This window comes from Mytilus californianus, unplaced genomic scaffold (assembly GCF_021869535.1).
Source record: "Mytilus californianus isolate M0D057914Y unplaced genomic scaffold, xbMytCali1.0.p SCAF_11, whole genome shotgun sequence".
NCBI classification, from domain to species: Eukaryota; Metazoa; Mollusca; class Bivalvia; order Mytilida; family Mytilidae; genus Mytilus; species Mytilus californianus.
In genome coordinates, this window is record NW_026262593.1 from 24,105,142 (window position 1) to 24,112,140 (window position 6,999).

The window sequence follows — 6,999 nt, forward strand, 5'->3', positions numbered from 1 at the left end:
CTATCTGAAATCGAAAGCATTTTATGGTGATACATCTGTTGATGGACTCTTCGTCCTTGAGGATACAACCATCCCATTAGCTTTTCATTTGGTGTTGGCATGGTTTAAACTTATACATACTAACAATGATTAATCAGTTGCATATTTACGTATTAAAACAGACCTAAGGTTTCGACTGGCAATGTTGACTGTAGACTATTTTGACACCTTGTCTAACTTTTTAGTTCAATTCTCAGAAAACTACATATTAATGTGGCCCTGTCGGGGCACATAAGGAAGCTTAGTAATATTTCTGTTCATTTCCTAATAAATTTGTCGAAATAAAGACATACTTCCAACAGAAGAAGTGTTCCTCTTTTATCAGACTACTGCTATAAGTATATTATTATTATCAAATATTTAAACGAACCATCGAATTAAACTGTTCGAAAACCATGTTAGGTGAGCAAAAACGAAGTTGTTAGACCTAATCACATGGTAACTTTATTAATTGGTGAACAACACTGACGTCCGTCTCTTCAGAATTTACAGACAGGAATCTGATTACAGTAGTTGTCGTCTGTTTATGTAGTTCATACGTGTTTCTCGTTTCTCGTTTTTATATAGATTAGACCGTTGGTTTTTCCGTTTGAATGGTTTTACACTAGTAATTTTTTGGGGCCCCTTATAGCTTGCTGTTCGGTGTGAGCCAATGCTCCGTGTTGAAGGCCGTACCTTGACCTATAATGGTTTACTTTTATAAATTGTAACTTGGATGGAGAGTTGTCTCATTGGCACTCATACCACATCTTCCTATATCTAATAACCAGATTACAGGTTTACATGACAATACGCTGATCTTTTGCAGTCGACATACACATTGTACTTTAAAATCCAAGTAATCACAATGCTTATTCATTAAACTGGTAAGGAAATAGAAACAAATTAACAATTTATGTCAGTTGACGCATTATATAAACTTTAAATAGTTTTTCTATAGAAAGCTATATATAGCAACACAGTAAAAGCTGATAGTTAGGAAATATCATTTTAATATCTAATTATATTAATCGATTTGTTTCAGCTCTAAAAGTACATATTTTGTTTTAGTCGGGGACAAAATCTCTCTGATATTCATTTTCTATTATATTTTTGTCTAATCAACGAAGTGTGCATTGTTTTATTGGTATATGTAACCAGTAAATGTTATTTTCCGCTAATTACATAGAAATTATAAGAGCATTTCTTTCCTAAGTTTATGATACAGATATGATGCTTAATGTTTTTCTAGTTGTTAACGTCAATTTATTGCCTTACCACTAGGAACAAAAACAATAATAGTAATATCTTGCTACTTTTTGTTATCACAGTTCGCTCTTATTGTTTACATTCTTTGATTTTACTTTTTATTTTGCAAGGACGATAATTTCTAAAATGATTATTGTGCGTGTGAAGTTCATAACTTTAATTGGATAGAAAAGATTAATACATTAATTTCCTAATAAATGAGCTTTAAGTACAACTGCTCCCTCCTTACAATTTGTGATATAATATGACTGACAACTAAAATTCATTGATGAAAGACATGTATACAAAGCCTTCAAAAATGAGGGATGTCAGCGGTTGTCTTGTTATTTTTTTTAGAATATGGTGATTATTGCAATTCTTGATTGGTTGTGTTTAATATATTCGCATTTTTTATATACGCTTGCCGATGTAGATCTTAATTGACATGGTGTATACTACTGTATAGACACCCTGTCTATTGTTGATGAGAATATCACTACAAACCAGTAAAAGTCTGAAATGGCCTATATTTGTACTCGACTGTACTGATTTTTACTCGACCAGTCTGAATTGGTCTGAAATTTACTTGATAATACTCGACTGTAGTCTGAACCATACTTAACAGTCTGAACTTGTACTCGACCAGTACTTAACCATTTTATTTTCGTCTGAACCATGCTCGACCTAGTCTGAACCATACTCGACCTAGTCTGAACCATACTCGACCTAGTCTGAACCATACTCGACCTAGTCTGAACCATACTCGACTAAGTCTTCACCAACCTAGACCTAATTTTTGTATCTATCTATTGTATTTCATCAATTTAGGAACTGTTTTTAACAGCTATTTCCCCTGGCTAGAAATTTGAACAACAATTTGAAATTTAAAATGTATTCAATATGGCATATTGAAACCAAAATTTCACAATAAACATAATATAAATTCAACACCATATTTATCAACACTTACATATATCACCTTTAAAATAAAAATAAAACAAACTGATCAAATAATCTCAAAACTGAATTGTGACTAATATTTTCAATGTTATTCAATTTTTTTTTAATGTTTCAGATATATTTTATGGTTGCTGGACAATTTTCACCATTAACTTAAGCCTTGTATAGATTTATGGTGTCAGTTGAGTTTAGTTAATAATGCAGTGAACATTTTTTTTATCAAAATATATATAAAATAGTATATAAAGCAACTTAATAAATTTTAAAAATAACACCTTTGTTTTGTAAAACCAAGAATTTAAGATAATCATGATAATAGAACTTCCATAGCAATCCTTGATAACCATTTAAAAAAGGAAATGTGTTCCAAAGTTGTAGAAAAAATTTATTTCAATTAAATTTAAATAACTTTTGTCAAAATTAAAGACATGACATACAAGAAGCACTTTAATAAGGTTTATTTATCTCAGTACATGTGTGTTTTACAGGTAAAAAGAAAGCTATTTTTTTTCTTAAACTCGTGAAATACTTATCTAGTGAATTCAAAAGGCCTTGCAATTTAAGTTTTACAGGATGTTGCAATTTTTAATGAATGTTAATTAGAAATTAATACTCTCTGACCAGGTGTGATCTTTTAATGAGTTTGTCCCAAGCAGGAGGTATTACTTTATACTTTACCACTAATCAGAAGAAAAATTTTATCTATTTCTTTAATTTTTTCATCCCCTTTTGATATATATTATATATAATATATCCCAAATTATAATAAGAATAGATATATTTCTAATATAAGGTTAAACAATTTCAGTGATTTTTTGGCTGTTGTTACCTCATTAAAAAGATAATTATATAACTATTGTATATAACCATGAAACCTATATAGGTTTTCTTTAGGAATTTAGGAAAATTAAGTTTAAAAAAAACCAAAACACACATGCCAAACAAAAAGCACCTAAATAAGGTTTTATTACCCACAGTAAAGGTGTGGTTTTTAGTTAAAAGAAAATCTTTTTTTTAACAAAACTCTAAAACTTTAAAATTAATATAATTAAATTATTATATAAGATAATTTAATTTAACTATCTCTATTTGATAAATCTGAGAATCATGTAAGGATGTAAAAATATATTTTTATATATATCTTTATTTTATTGTGGCTGTTTTCATGTCAGAAAAAAAGAAATTAATTTTAACAGCTAAAATTTAAAAAAAATATAGGTTTTTTGGTCAAGTATGGTTCAGACTGGTCGAGTATTGTTCAGACCTTTGGTCGAGTATGGTTTAGACTGAACAAATTGGTCGAGAATGGGTTAAGACTGTTTCAGACTGGTCGAGTAATAGTTCAGACTATTTTCAATGGCAAAGATAAGGGTCAAGTACAAATCAGTACGGTCGAGTATGGTTAAGACTGGGGTCGAGTAATGTCAAGTAAAATTCAGACCAATTCAGACTGGTCGAGTAAAAATCAGTACAGTCGAGTACACATATAGGCCATTTCAGACTTTACTGGTTTGTAGTGTATGCACGGTAGGTATAGTGTCCGGCTGGGATCGTGTTTTTTCGAGTGATTTGATCGGGTTTTTCGAGTGTGACCACGTTTTTTTTTGAGTGAATATGAACAAAAATGTAAACAAACAGACTTCTTATTTGTAAGGCGTGAAATAGATGCTTAAACTTAATATACAAGATCATACACGGTAAGTTAGTATTAGTGATTAAAAGAAATAATCACCCTACATTATTTTGTGTTCTAAAAGTTTAATTTAGCTTTAAAATGCTTTTATTTCAAAATATAGAATAAAGCTATTTTAATACAAGTACTAATGCAAATGTCAAAGAAAATGTATATTTGGAATCTATATATCCTTAGATATACAGACATTTTATAAAAATTCTTGTTATTGAATTGGGAAGGAGATTTTTAGAATCAATTCATTTTCATATGTCCGTGTTTTTTCGAGAGCAGTCCGTTTTTTTTTTTAGTGCGGTCCAGGTTTTGATCGAGTGATTAAACAAAATTTCAATGGCTTAAAATGTTAAATGTGAGTGCGATTATGTTTAAAAAAAATGAAAAGGTTCAAATAAAGTACTTTTCAAAGCACGAAACCAATGCATTTAACCAGTTTGATAATACTGCAGTACGTAACACGTACATTCGTAAAAAGCATCGTGTATTTGTTTATATATTATTGTTTGCCACATCTTATAAATTGCATGGACACCGGCATTGGTATATTTGGATAGATCAAACATGTCCACGCCCATGTAAATATGGTGAAACTATCCAACAAGTCAACGCAAAGGTACACTTTTGTATCGATCCAAACATGCGTATATCGATGTCGATTCAACCAAATATATCATACAGTAGATATTCGTATAACAATTCGTTGTAAACAATATTAATGTGAGCACAGACATATATATAAAAGGAAATGTGGTATGAATGCCAATGAGACAACTATCCACCCGATTTCAAATGGCGAAGATAAAAGTAGATATAGGTCACCGTACGGCCTTCAACAATGAGAAAACCCTATACCTTATAGTCAGCTCTACAGAGACCCCAACATGAAAAAAATTGAAACAATTAAAACGAGAAAACTAACGACCTAAGTTATACAATACAAAGTATGAAAAAAAAAAAATATGACGGACATGAACCAACGACAACCACTGAATTTACAGGCTCTTGACTTGGGACAAGCATATAAAGATTGTGGCGGGGTTTAACATGTTTGTAAGCACCCAACCCTCCCCTGAATTTGGACAGTGGTGTTACAGCACAAAATAAGAACAAACTGTAAAAATAAGTTCCAAATGGCTTTATTCAATAGATCGGCACGAAACACAGGCAAAACAACTAACATAAAAACAACAGATACAAAGTATCGATATAAGAGTACTCGCGGTTACTGAAAGCTAGTTCAAAGCCGTTTACAACTAATAAATAAATTATGTTCTCCCAGACTGAAGTATCAAGCAGTACAATGTTGGCTTGAGACGTACGTACATTGTGTGTGTTAAGCGGGTATGTGTATTTTTTTAACAGAAAATACATCTTAGATGTTTCATTTGCTATTTGTCTTGATGATAATTTGTTTTATCGTTCTATGAAAGGAAAACAAGAACAATTTTCAAATGTTACTACTGTGATGAGGAGTATGATCAAGCGTATATATGTTATACTTGGTCACACAGCAATAAAAATAACCATGATAGCTTCCTTTCCATCAGTTAGCAGTGCTTAAAAAAAATGAAAAATACGGATCTCTACCTAGACATTACAATTACCAATGTATATCTACGGAACTCTGCGAAAGACATTAATTAAGTACACGAAGTGTACGCTATTGTATACACATTATTCATATTACTATTTCAAAAGGACCATAATAAAGCTTATAGATTATTTATTTCATTGTTTATTAAATATTCCATTCAATTCAAAACTTTTTGTCAATAGGAAATAGTACAGGGCGGATTAAGTGTGTTTTTTTTTTTTTTGGGGGGGGGGGGGGGGGTCTTGCCTGGGCCTTTTCTTAACCCTATTTCTAAATCTCCAAGTTTTGCCACTGCAATATATATAAATAATAAACTAGTATTTACTGTAAAAATATTGTAGCATGAAAGAATCCAGTAATTTCTAATATATCTTAATACTGTAAGGTTGTGGTAAAATTTCAGAACAGAAAATTATCATTAAATTGAAAAGGGTTAAATTTTATCAACATAGTAATATTTTTTGTAACTTATTAGGAATATATAATATTGTCCATCGCTAAATTACAGTTACAAACTAGAAAAAGTTAGTTTTCAAGCCCAAGAACGCCTTCTTTCTAATTCACATTTTCTTTGAAAAACCCGGACCATTTGTTTAAATACCCGGACGTTTTCAATGTTGCTCTCGAAAAAACACGGACAATGTAAAACACTGAATTGGTAGTGAACTACAAGGAAATTGTGCGTCGTTTGTGCTCAAAACATGTTTAGTATTCAGAATAAGATGAACAGTCATGAATAAAACTATGATATACGCGAAATAGCAGTAAATTGATCTGATCGCATGTAATATCACTCGAAAAAACCTGATCTACACTCGAAAAAAGTGGACCGATTCACTTGAAAAAACACGATCTCCGCCGGACATTATACCTACCGTGATATGTTGCTTTCTATGTGTCTTTGGTTATTTGTTGTCGATGGGAAGCCGTCACATTGACGGAAAATCTTTATTTTTCTTCTGTGCATTGGTAAATAATTCAGCCGTCTTTTGAAGACGTCTGGAGAAAAGCCACAACCCTCATTATTTTGTTTGAACATGATTCATGTTGAGGTATGATCCCTCGTTTACCAGAAAAAAATATATAACTAAAATATAAAAGAGAGGCAAAAGATATCAAAGGGACATTCAAACTCATAAGTCGAAAATAAACTGTCAACGCCATGGCAAAAAAAGAAAAACAATAAAAAAACAAATACAAAACACAACATAGAAAACTAAAGACTGAGCAACACGAACCCCACCAAAATATGGGGATGATCTCAGTTGCTCGTGAAGGGTAAGCAGATTCTGCTCCACATGTGGCACCCATCGTGTTGGTCATGTAGATACACACCCGGTGATAATAAAATTGAGACTGGAAACGGGGAATGTGTCAAAGAGACAACAACCCGACCAAAGAGCAGAAAACAGCCCAAGTACACCAAGGATAAGTCTTATTCGGTAGGTCATATTCGTTTCTTACCGCGTAGTATTTTGATATTTTCAGA